The sequence below is a fragment of the Dipodomys merriami genome, unplaced genomic scaffold (genome assembly GCF_024711535.1).
Source record: "Dipodomys merriami isolate MVZ:Mamm:240054 unplaced genomic scaffold, mDipMer1.0.p SCAF_658, whole genome shotgun sequence".
Classification (NCBI taxonomy): domain Eukaryota; kingdom Metazoa; phylum Chordata; class Mammalia; order Rodentia; family Heteromyidae; genus Dipodomys; species Dipodomys merriami.
The window spans coordinates 197,599-210,961 of record NW_027206244.1 but is presented as its reverse complement, the minus strand read 5'-3'; the positions used below and the strand labels follow the sequence as shown (position 1 = coordinate 210,961).

At 36.1% G+C, this 13,363-nt stretch overlaps 1 pseudogene; it reads right to left on the bottom strand.

Annotated features, from left to right (window-relative positions):
- Positions 1–4,701: 4,701 nt before the first annotated feature.
- LOC138815683 (U6 spliceosomal RNA) lies at positions 4,702–4,798 on the bottom strand (annotated as a pseudogene).
- Between the last annotated feature and the right edge of the window lie 8,565 nt (positions 4,799–13,363).

Below are 13,363 nucleotides of genomic sequence, written 5' to 3'. Positions count from 1 at the left end.
CATCTGGTCCTGGACTTTTCTTAGCTGGGAGGTCTCTTATTGCTGTTTCTATTTCAATGCTTGATATGGGCCTGTTAAGCTGGTTTAACTCATCTTGGTTTAGTTTTGGCATGTCAATATTTGCTAGGAAAAGGTCCATTTCTGTCAAGTTCTCAAACTTATTAGCATAAAGTTTTGAGAAGTATTCCCTTATAATGTTCTGAATCTTGGTTGTTTCCGTGGTAATGTTTCCATTCTCATCTCTGAGTTTATTAATTTGGGTGTGCTCTCTCCTTTTTCTGATAAGGTTTGCTAAGGGTCTGTCGATTTTGTTAAGTTTTTCGAAGAACCAACTCTTTGTTTTGTTGATTCTTTCTATAGTTTTTTTGGATTCTAATTCATTTAATTCTGATTTAATTTTGATTATTTCTTTCCGTCTACTGGATTGGGGTTTATCTTGCTGCTCTTTTTCAAGGAGGTTTAGATGTGTCATTAAATTGTTAGTTTCCGATCTCTCCAATTTGTTGATGTAGGAGCTCAGAGCTATAAACTTTCCTCTGAGTACTGCCTTTGCTGTGTCCCAGAGGAGCTGGTAATTTGTGTGTTCATTTTTGTTGAATAGCATGAACATTTGAATTTCCTTTCTAATCTCTTCCATGACCCACTCATGATTCAGTAGTGTGTTGTTCAGCCTCCATGTGATACCGGACTTTCTTTGGTGGCTTTTGGTGTTGAGTTCTAATTTTATTCCCTTGTGGTCAGAGAGAATGCAAGGTATAACTTCAATGTTTCTGAATTTAGACAAGTTTGCTTTGTGGCCTAAAATGTGGTCTATTTTAGAAAACGTTCCATGTGCTGCTGAGAAGAACGTGTATTCTGATGCTGCTGGGTGAAATGTTCGGTAAATGTCTGTTAAGTCTAGTTGATCTATGCAGCTGTTTAGATCTGCGGTTTCTCTGTTGAGTTTTTGCCGAGTTGATCTATCTAGTGGGGAGAGTGGTGTGTTAAAATCCCCAACGATTAATGTCTTTGGATCTATCTGGGATTTGAGGGAAAGTAGTGTTTCTTTGATAAATTTGGGTGCTCCATTGTTTGGCGAATAGATATTTAGAATTGTAATATCCTCCTGAAGGAGAGATCCTTTAATTAGTATGTAGCGACCTTCTTTATCTCTTCTCACGAATTTTAATTTGAAGTCTATTTTATCTGATATTAGGATTGCAACTCCCGCCTGTTTATGAGGGCCGTTTGCTTGGTAGATTTTGTTCCAGCCTTTAACCTTGAAAATATGTTTGTTTTTACGGGCAAGATGTGACTCCTGCAGGCAGCAGATAGAAGGGTCTTGTTTTTTAATCCAACTAGACAGTCTATGTCGCTTAATTGGAGAGTTCAGTCCGTTAACGTTAAGAGATAGGACTGAGAGGTATTTGGGAGTTCCTGCCATGTTATCCACCTTCTTGGGGGCTGTGAAAACTGGGTTCTTCCTAAGGTTCTTGGATTCTCCGTTTGTGTGCAGTTTCTTGGCCTTTGTTGCGTTCTTGTTGGTTTTCTATGTGTAGGACATCTTTAAGAATCTTTTGCAGGGCTGGTTTGGTGGAGATGTATTGTTTCAATTTTTCTTTGCTATGGAAGGTTTTTATTTGGCCTTCAGTTATGAAGGAGAGTTTAGCTGGGTACAGTATTCTTGGTTGATAGTTGTTTGTTTTTAGGGCATGGCATACGTCATTCCAGGCTCTTCTTGCTTTGATTGTCTCTGCTGAGAAATCTGAGGTAATTCTAATTGGTTTCCCTTTATAGGTGATTAATCTTTTCTCCTTGACAGCTTTAAGGATCTTTTCCTTGGTCTGGGTTGATCCTGTGTGGATTATAATGTGACGGTGGGATGTCCTATTCTGGTCTGGTCTATTTGGGGTTCTAAAAGCTTCTTGTATCTGAATAGGCCTATCTTTTTGTATGTTTGGGAAGTTCTCTGCTAGGATCCTGTTAAACAAATTTCCTAGACCATTAACTTCTGTTTCTAGGTGCTCCTCTACACCCATTATCCTTAAATTGGGCCTTCTGATGGTGTCCTCCAGGTGTTGGATAGACCTATCATATTTCTTGGACTTGTCTTGGATGGTTGTATGTTCTTTCTCTATAATATCTAGGCTGTCTTCAATCCCTGAGATTCGATCTTCTGCATGGTCTAACCTGCTGTCAAGACTCTCTACTTTGTTTTTTATCTCTTTTCCTTCTACTTGGTCAGCTTTGATGGCTTCAAGTTCTTTGTTGAAGCTCTGTTTTAGGTCTTGTATGAATTTCTTTACTTCCTTAATTTGGTGTTCAGTGTTTGTTCTCAAATCACTTAGTTGATTGGTTATGGTTTCTTTGGACTCCCATTCCTTCTGTTGGGTTCCATTCAACATTCCCTTTGTGGTCTCCCTGACTTCCTTCAGCTCTTTGTTAATGGATTCCATGAATGTCTTTAGTGATCTTTGTGTATTCTCTACCTGGTCTCTTAATTCGTGAATTACTCTTTGATTAGTTTCCTCCCTTCTGTGGGATTCCTGCAGTTCTCTTTGAGTGTTCTCTGCCTGCTCACGCCATTCCTCCCTTTCTCTTTGAGTATTCTCAAGTTGTTCATGCAAATCCTGTATCAGTTTTTGAGAAGCTTCCTCACGCTTATGATATTCCTGTATAAACTTCTGGGATGCCTCCTCTCTCTCCCTATCACGCTCATACAGAGTCCTTTGTACATTGTCAAACTTCTCATTTATCATGTTTGCTATTAGTGTTTGTAGAGCTATTTGGGAACTCTCCTCTGGGTTATTCTTTATCTGTTCTAATCCCTGATTATCAAGGTTGGGAATTGAGATACCCGAATTTGCCATTTTTCTTGTGTTTTTCCGGCTTACTCGGCCCCTTTGAGATAAAGATTGCACCAGTTTTGTGCTAGAACACTATCTTAAGGCAACCATCAACCAAAGTTTGCATTTGTACAGTCAATAGTCTACAGATACAATCTAGTTCAACAGATACATCTATTCAACATCAAACGACTATATGTTAAAGGACTTCGAACCGCAGAAAAGAATTTGGAAAACCAGAAATTATTAGGATTAGTGAGAGATGTGGGTAAAAAATAGGAATAGATTGGTGTGGGGAGGCACAAGGAGAGTTAACTATGTCCTACTCACAGTGCAGGAAATGGGTTGGGTAGGATGCAAGTAGAGAGAGAGAGAAAAAGAAGAGACGGAAAGGGGAATAAAGAGAGACCAGAAAAAGAATAGAAACGTAAAAATTAATGTTATTATAGAGGTTAAAAGACCGTCTATTTAGAGAGGAATGTGAATATGTTCAGAGAAGGGGAGGGACATTGAGGAGATGTGAAAAGCTTTAAGGGAGAAGAAAAGATCAGAAGTTCAGTAGAGCTAGATAAAAAACAAAAAGATAATTAAGAAAGAAAGAAAAAGAGAAAGAAGACAAGAAAAGAAAGGAAAACTCTCATTCACGTAATTCTGAAATAAAAATTATAAGATGAGAAAAAAAGTTACTGGAAAACAATTATTTTTTCAGAAGAGGCAAAAATTAAAGATTGATAAAAGTTTTAGAAGGGAAAAAAATTTATATACATATATATATATATATATAAGGTAACGAAAAACAAAAAACAAGCAAAAAAAAGAAAAGAAGGAGAAGAAAAAACAGAGAAAAAAAAAAAAAGAAAAAAAAAAAAAAGAAGAAAAAAAAAGTCTTTTGATTTTTTTTTTTTTGTTTTTTTGTTTTTGGGGGGGGAGGAGTGGGAAGAATCCTGTATCTCCCTTTTGTCTGCAACCAGTCTCTTGGAGTCTCTGGTCAGCTTGAGGTCCTGTGGCTTGATTGGTTTCTTAAGTCAGTTGGTTGGAAGAGGCAGAAAAATGCTCTGCTTTACCCAAGATTTTGAGATCCCCCTCCCAGGTTAGTTTTCTGGGAGGGTGGTCTGCTTTGAGAGTCACAAAAGAGGGGGATGTGGTGATGAGGCTAGGTTCTGGGTGGAGTTGAGGCCTTTCAGCAAACAGTAGCTTTTCCCGGGGGCTATTTTGTGATAACTCACAGCGCCCAGCCTGGAGCCATTCTCAGGGTTTCTGTTTTTCAATTGATTGTGGTGGCTGCTAGAGGGAGGGGCAGCCTCTGGCTCTGGTTACCCAGTGAGGCTAGGCTGGCGCCTGTGCTGGGTGACTTTTCCCTGGATGGAGCTGAGTCTGGCAGGTCACTTCGGCGTTAAGTTCTTGTGACCTGCTAAATGACTCATTTTATTCCAAGGCCTGAGCTGAAGCTAGCAGCAACTCCGAGCTTTGTCGGTATCCAAGATGGAGATCACCGGTGCTGGGGGGGGAGGGGTGGCCTTCCTTCCTCTGCTCCCTGAGGAGTGAGGATGTCGGGCTTGTACTCACGCTGAGTCTTGGGTCCTGGGTCGTCTCTGGTGCCGAGTCTTGGATCCTGGGTCGTCTCTGGTCTGCAAGCTGCAGGGTGAAGATGTCCGCTCTTTGTTGGTTCTTGCTGGTGTTGAGTAGAATCCGCTCGGCCGCTGCGTCTGGCTCCTTCGTCCCGGACTCTCTGTGTGAGCGCTCAGGTATGGCCTGAGGTGATTTAATACACTGATGTCAAACTAAATTTAATTATATGAATTACGTGTATTGTTACACTTTTAATTTTGTAATCAACTTTTTAATCACTTTTTTCATTTCTTGCATCTGAAGAATGAAAAATATGGAATATTTCTCAAATTTTCTTATTATCCTTGTGCAAGTGCCATGTTAATCTCTGTATTGTAATTTGAGTATACGTGCTGCTGAAGCATGTAGTATCCTCTAAATTTAATAGTTAATGCTGCAATCTTTATACAGGCTTATATCTATGGGTGCCTACTTGTAAGAAGGAAACCTTATTGTTCCTAACAATGCTATCGATCTTATTTCCCTAAAATTCTGTGAATATTGGGAAAAATTATATTGATCAGACGATTGCTCACATTTGCAAACTTTTTTTGCCAATGAATATCTTAAGTCTTTTTATTTGGAATTTGATCATACTCTCTATTATTTATAGTTAGGTCCAAAGGTGATGGCTTTTTCAAGTACTTATTTATCCAGCTTTGTGGACCTAATGGATTCAAACTAAGCGTTGCTTAAGCGCTACTTCTAAATTTCTTCAGCTGACATTTTCCCAAATGAGGTGTTACTGGAACAAATGTCTACCTGAGCCTTTACCCTTCTTCCATGTGGGAACAGACCAACCAGAATACCTTACCCTGACAGCAAAGATTTTCTTACTAGAACAAAACTAATCTTGGTTACAAGGGATCATAGAGAGATGAACAGTTCAAACAGAACTGTTCAGACGAGAAGGTATTTTATCAAAATATAATTGTTTATTATACCTTCCATTTAAAAGTAGCTAAAGCCAAGAAGTGAAAAAATTGTTCGTATGCATGATTACTTAATGTCCTGGCCTGTCTGTAAGTTCCTGGCAGGAACTTACACTCCTGCCTTTTTATCACCAAATATTTTCATAGTTGCAGGAGAAGTGCATATGTTTCTCCTCGTTATTAGGCATTAAATTGATAATGTTTTAATCACAGTGTTTCCTCTTGCCTCCATGCTGTAAATCTACAAATGATAAAGCTTTAGATCTAACTCTATCAAGCACAGAAGTAGAGATAATGGAATCATACTTTAAAACAGAGTTGCCTTTGATACAGTAACTACAACAGAACAATACAAAATGTGTGTCTTTTAATCATATTATATATAGTTATATGTGCTGATTTTATATTTCACACAATGAAACTTACTAGAATTAGTTGATAATTTGACAAATAAATTGATATTTATTTACTTCAATAAACAGAATTGAAATATAAATATTTAGGTTTCAAATATGTATTAGACTAGAAAACGTATCAATGCAATCTTTTTAGTATAAACTTGTGATACATTATAACCTTTCTTGGTCTTCTGAATCCACATGATAATAAAACAATGTTTTCCTCTAATCTGTAATGGATTTTACTCTGCTGCTCTGTTTATTGTTTTAACTCGCTTGTTCCAAACTGCTTTTGTCCATATTTCTGAAGCATTCTTACTGATTATGCCCAAATTTTGCTAAGATGTCTAAAAAATATTATTCTTCTGCAGTACCCATGGGTCCTAGGATCCCAAGGCCCATTTACCTGCATCATCAGATAACAGGGGCAAGACTTTTCACCAAGGCCCATGCAATATATCAACACAAAGTAATTGAAGACCAATCTCAATTTCGCATTTCCTATATTTCAGGGCCCCAATTCCTTGAGATGCAGGAATTAGCAGTAAGCAATTGTGAAATGCAAGGCAACTTAAAATGAAGGATGAGATCTCAAAATTTGAGAGAAAGTACTGTAATTCAAACATTCAACTTACAGATAACCAGCCCATATGAGTGAAAAAGTTCACAAATTGTCATAAGATTATTTTTAATATCCCTCACCTATGATTAACGAAAGATTTTATTCCAACATAAGTGGGCCAAAAAAATAGTTCCTAGAAGGATAGATCTATAATTGGTCTAACAAAGCCCGAAAACTTGATTTAGAGGTCAAATGTAATTCAGAAAAACATTTGAAGCACTAAGGAGTGCTTCAAAACTCTGGGAGTTCAGTACAACATGGTTCTGTGGTATAAAAATGTCACTCTCAAACCAATGATAATCTACATTTAATCTCCTGAAAGTATATTCCTTTTCAAATAAACTTTAAAAAACCATTTCGCCCTTACTTCATTGTTGGTGGGAATGTAAACTTGTTCAACCACTTTGGAAAGCAGTATGGAGGTTCCTCAAAAGACTTCACATAGATCTCCCCTATGAACCAGCAATCCCACTTTTGGGCATTTACCCAAATGTTTACAAACAAGACAACACTAAAGCTACCAGCACAACAATGTTTATTGCAGCATTATTTACCATAGCTAAGATATGGAAACGACCCAGATGTCCCTCAGTAGATGAATGGATCAAGAAAATGTGGTATACATACAGAATGGAATTCTATGCCTCCATCAGAAAGAATGACATTTCCCCATTTGTTAGGAAATGGAAAAACTTGGAAAAAATTATATTAAGTGAAGGAAGCCAGGCCCAAAGAAGCATAGGTCCCATGGTTTCCCTTATTTGCAATATCTAGTATATGTATGAGTCAAGCGGAAAAGGTCAGATAATGTGAGGTCAGGAAAATGAACCCTTAGATATGTATTTTAATGTTTTTTTCTTTCATGCATGTGTTTCTAACGCATTTATAAGATTATCTCTTTGTTGCGTTGTATGTCCCTCCCCCACAGTATAACCCCTGCTTTCACTATGCTTGATGTCAGTATAACTTGTGGAGGAGATGGAGAAAAACCAGTGTTTAAGGATACAGGTGGACCTCTTGCAACAATGAGAATTACAAGTTGTCATGTCCAAAACGAGCCTTACAACGTCGGTGCGGGGGGGGGGCAAGGGGGGGGAAGGAGAAGGATTGGGATTGGGGGGGAGGGGGGAGGCTGGGAAGGGATGTAGAGGGTAAATCAAAGGAGGAGGCTGCAATGCTTGGTAAGACATGTACGCATTATCCTGCCCATGTAATTGTAACCCTTCTGTACAGTATGTTCACAAATAAAATTAAATTAAATTAAAAAAAATCACTTACGCCAAAATAACATTTGACAAGTTGATGATACTTAGTGACATTACAAGTTTTTCAAGTGTAGGGAGCAAGTTACAATAGAGTTGAATTATTTACACAGCACTAATGCCAAACATGTTCAACCATTCAATAAAGTGTAGAATAGTACCACCCACAATTTGTGTTTTTCAGTATGGGCCTTTCAGAAATGTGTTTAATATGTCAGCCTCCTAAATTTCAAACCCAAACTTAGCTAATAAATTTCATCATTTAATAAGGTACATTTTAAACAATCACAAATAGTTGCCTCATCATATGTTATTTTATGTTTTCCCTCTGTCTAACATAGTAAGAAATACGACTTTAAGTCTTGAATATGGGTACTAATCAGAGATATGACAAACATAATATCTGTCTTCTATTTCTATCATATTCCTCTCTAGGAATAAATTAAAATGTTCTTTTTCCAAAACTTATAGGTAGTAGAAAATATTATTCCATGTAAAATAAAAGAATTACACGATTTTACAAAGCCATTTATAAAAATGCATAGTTAGGAATACATTCTAAGCCATTTTTAACTTTCTTTTTGACGAAAGATTAATCTTTCAAACGGTTGAGAAAAAATCATGTTTAGGTGCTTCCCGTCTCCAGTCTTGCAAATTGTTGCTGCAGATGAATGAATTATGGAAATATAAGCTGACATCATTTCAAGAATATGCAGGATTGAAACTCCATGGAATGTATATAAACCTTTCAAAGTATTAATAGACAGTTTAACAGAATGAATATCAGAAGTTGAAACCAAAGAGGAATTATAGTAAAGACATAAAATGAATGAAAAATGAACAAGGAGCAAATACAGCTAGAATACTGAATGTACACATATGATGAAGGAAGTGGCAAATTGGAAATAAATCTTGGAGAAAGGGTTGGTTGAGAATGATAGAAGGAGTGACTCTGATCTAGGAGCATTGGACAATTAGATGGATATATTTAATTGTAACACAATTGCACAAACTTTTAAAATTCAGTTAAAAACACATCTAGAAACAAAAACACACAAAACTCACAACCAAACAGCAATCTCTAGAGAGTATGTATATGACCACTCAAAATTTTAATCAGTTAATGAATGGCAGTCGGGAAAAGCAAACAAAGCTGTTCAAAGAGGGAAGTTTGGGATAGGGGAGAATTTTCAACAGAATTAAATAGATTGTCTAAGGTTATAAATCACCTATATCTGCTGCATACAGTATCTTACTTCTACGAGATTTCTGTCTGATCTGGATAATCCAGTCCTGAGAAACACTTGGTAGCTTGTGAGGTAGAATGGAAGAAACAAGATCAAGAACGCATTACTCCACTGGAGAGAAAACGATCCTCTATATTTTCTCTAATCTCTCTTCCCTACTCTTTCTTCATACTTTTAAGTCAATTGATTTTGAATTATATTTTTCCTTCTTTCTTCTGGCAAAGTAATTGGTCAAAGTAATTTCATTAAATATTATTTGCCATTTTCTTCTTTCATGCTGTTTAATTGGCCAAGCGAGTCCATAAAACTCCCCTCTTGTATTTGGTTGCCATGAAACAACATCTATGTTAATAAGGAGAAATCTAATGTAAAATTTTGTATCCAGAAAACAGTCCAAGATGCTGTGATCACAAATATTTGGCTATATATATTTTTCTTTTACCTTGAAAGACTTCTTGTGTCTAAAGTGCCCACAAAATAAGTACTCCATCACTTGTTGGTTCAATCAGAATTGTCTAACCTCAAAGATATATTTTGCTAAGAAGATGCTTAGAGGAAACCACAAAATACTGCATTTTTTAATCTTCTCTCTTAAGATTCTCCTTAGATACCATATCAGGAACAGTGAAGTTATTCTATGCAAAATTATTTTAATAGATTATTTTTCTCTTGGTCTTCATTTGTTCACCAAGATGTATGGAGGAGAATAGAGTTAAATCACCCATACCTTGGAAGAAAGTGTCTGTTACAAAAGGAAAATGCTTCTATGTCCTACTTCTATGTCCTACTCTTAGCTCTTGCCAGAGTTCCAATTAATCACAGCTTCTTGGCTTCCAGTCTAGTGAAGCTGAAGGACCATACGGGCTCCACCACTGCTACATCTTCATTATTTCTCTTTTAAAACTCTTCAAGTTGCCTCATTTGGATGTGGAATGTATTTTCATGTCTTCATTCAATCAGTTCTGCATTGTAGTGAGCCAAATGGGCTCTGTAAAATCACTTTAGGGAGTAAAAATACTAACACAATTTACATCAAAAAGTTTTGGCCTCCCTTCACTGCTGAAGTCAATATGCTTAGCTAAGGCTTCTAAGAAAAATTTTATTATTAATTTTTCCATTTGCTCAATTCTTTTCTGAACTTTTTGGCATATGTAATAAAAGAAGTCTAGACTACTTCATAATAATAAAAATATTATTTTTTGTGAGCCACTTAGAAATGAGAAATCATTGGTTTGAAGTATCCAATCAAATTTTTTTTCTGTGTTTCACTGCTTCACGTCCAAAGACATTGTGGAAAGTGTTACAAACAGAAATGTGTAATCCCAACACCTTCTTTCATTGTGGAGGGCACTTTCTCCCTAAATATTTTGACTCAAATTATCTTTTTCAGAGAATTACTATTTGGTAATTGAAGGTACATTCACAAATTTTGATGCCTTATTTTTTAAAGAACTTTTAATTTAAATTCCAATACAACCTTCTTTCAAACAGTGAGAATATAGTTCCTGGGTAAGGACAATTCCAAGGGAACCTACAGGAATTACAGCAAGGTTTCTGAGGTTTGTTTGTTTAGTTTGAAAAAAAGCCATCTTCATCCATATTGCTCCCTCTCTACTAAGTCTCCTTGGATTTCTTTGCATGAGAGCCTATTCTTCCAGGCAATTTTAAATTTTCTTAATAGGCTGTTATTAAAAATTTTGAACTATTGAATTTTACCTGTCATAAATTTAAAACTGTTGAAAATCCTTTATCAGAACCGCAAATTCACCAATCCTAATTCCACCTTTACCATCAAAATGTTAACATGCTGTTTTCATGATATAGTATCCATGCAGCTATTATTTTCCAGTGGCTTTGTTTTGCATATATGTAACCATATTAGCTGATGCTAAGCAAAATGAATTCCAAGATATGGAACCAGATTTTTTTTTCACTTGTGGATGTTGTTTTTGATGAACTATGTGATTTCTGTTTTCTTTGGGGTTTTCCCCTATGGTTTATCCCTGCTGTATGGTGAGACAATGGTGAGACAAAGGACAAAAGGCAAACCAATGCAATAGCAATACTCACAAGACAATATGTTAGAAATGTACTTTACAACTTGTGAGGGGTGAAGGGGTGAAGGAAAACTGAGAAAAATGAGGGAGGGGTAACAAGTTTGAAATGTTTTTTATTCACTACCTTACAATTAGTGTAAAGTCACTGTACATCAATTTGATAATAAAATTGAAAAAATAAGCTGTGTAAAATGTAATTTTACTGTATTGGCACAGTAAATATTATTCTTTATGTAGTAACATTTTAAAAATCAATAATATTTGGCTTCTAATTTGAATTAATTACCCCTTATTTATCAGAGGTTCATCAACTTGAATGTTATCCAACTAGACACTATTTTCACAATATATTTGCCAAATTTTTCAAAAAAGAATACATTTAGTACTTTCTCATTCTAAAACAGAAAACAGGGTCTGGGAAGATGGCTCAGTGGTAGAGCGCTTGCCTTGCATGCCTGAGGCCCTGGGTTCGATTTCTCAGCACCACATAAGCAAAAAGAAAAAAAGCCAGAAGCTCAAGTGGTAGAGCGCTAGCCTTGAGCTGAAGAGCTGAGGGACAGCGCCCAGGCCCAGAATTCAGGCCCCACGACAGGACCCAGTTTAATACTATGGAAACCCATAATTTTAAAAGTAAGTAAGTTTTTAAGAGGACAGAATATATGTGTTCTTCAAAATTCCTATGACTAACTACTACTCATTTTTAAATTCTCAACATTCCTAAGAGATTCAAAACAGTAACTGTTAGCATGTTAATTAATTCTGCAATAGATGCAATTTCCAATGGGGTGTCCAGATTGAGAAGTAAACAGAAAAATAGCCACATTCTTGTAGAGGATAAAACTGTGAAGCATGTGTAATAATTAATTCTTCAAGGGTAAACAATTGTTTATAAGAGTAAGCTATTATGTCTATGACCATCAATCCCAAGATTTATGCCATAAAGTCATCCTAGCCCAACAGTTTCCAACTTGTAAGGGATACCTTAAAATTCCTTAATTCACATTATGAATACCTTATCTCTATTTTGAAAAAATACTACACCTCTGCTAATGTGACACCCTCCTTGTTCTGAAAAGAACACCACAATAAACAGAGCTGCATCATTTTTCCTCCACTGGTATTCTTGAGATCAGAACACTTGCAAATATTATTTATATTTAGACTTTTTTAACTATAATAGATATTCAGTATGCTAAGATAGGAAAATTATGATTCAAAGCCCACCCAGGCAGGAAGGTTTCTTAGAATCTTATCTCCAAAAAACTTCTCTGCAAAAGCCAGACCCAAGTGGCACTGAGGTTGAAGTGGTAGGGCTTGAGCCTTGAGCATAAACAGGATCAGAGACCCTGTCCATGCCAAGAGTTCAAGTTCTAGGATGAACCAATAAAAAAAACTGAAAAAAAAACCCAAAGCTAGCATTTCTCTCCATGTATACAAAGGCACGTAAATAAGGAAATGGCTTCCTGTGGTACATATAGGTAGAAGAAAGAAGATGTCACACAATTACTCTCTTCATACCATATTAAACCAAACCTTTAAAAATTGGTTGTTCTCAATGTATAAATTAATGTCATCCATTTTTGGCAACTCTGTCTAGATTATTCATATTAACATGGTATACATGAACTCTGCGAATTATCTATTAACTATGTTCTAATTATAACTGTCGTGAAAGAATATCTAGGCAAATAGAATGCCAGAATTATTTGTGAATTTTTCAATTAATCCCTCTACTTTGAAAGAATTTTGTAGTATCCTATAGAATATGAAATTACAAACAAATCCAAAAAATATATTTTAAATCTAAATTCTAATTTAACAAGGTCTACAAAATCCTACATTAGACGAACTTTGCTATTTCTCCAGTCTTAAGCTTTTGTAATCCTTCAACATTTATTTGGAATCCAACAGAATGAGGGATGGGAATTATGAGCTCTTTTGCATCTACGAATGTTCTGTAATGATGAGAGCATTTAAAACACAAGTGAGGATATATATGAGGTGCATTCAATAGGAAACTTGACTTCTCAAAACATAATGAAAAATTAGGCCAAACTTCTAACTGTGTATTCCTTTCTTGTTGTTTGGTTAGTTTTACTGAGACAAAATTATTCTATCTGGTCCAGGGAAGGTATCATTATGTAATTCCACTCTCTTATCTCTTGTCTGAGTGCTAGAATTCCAGGCTTGTATCACATTGCCCTGGCATAGTTTGTTTATTTAATCTAGAAACAGAGTAGAAATTCTGAACTTCTCCTATGATTTTATCCACTAGACTGACTGCTCAGACTGTTTATGTACTATTTTCAAAGGTGTTTTAACATTTGACACAGGATATGAACATTTTTTGATGCACCTGCAGGCTTCCCTGATTCATTCCACTATGTATCCTATCCCGTTAAGAATGATTGC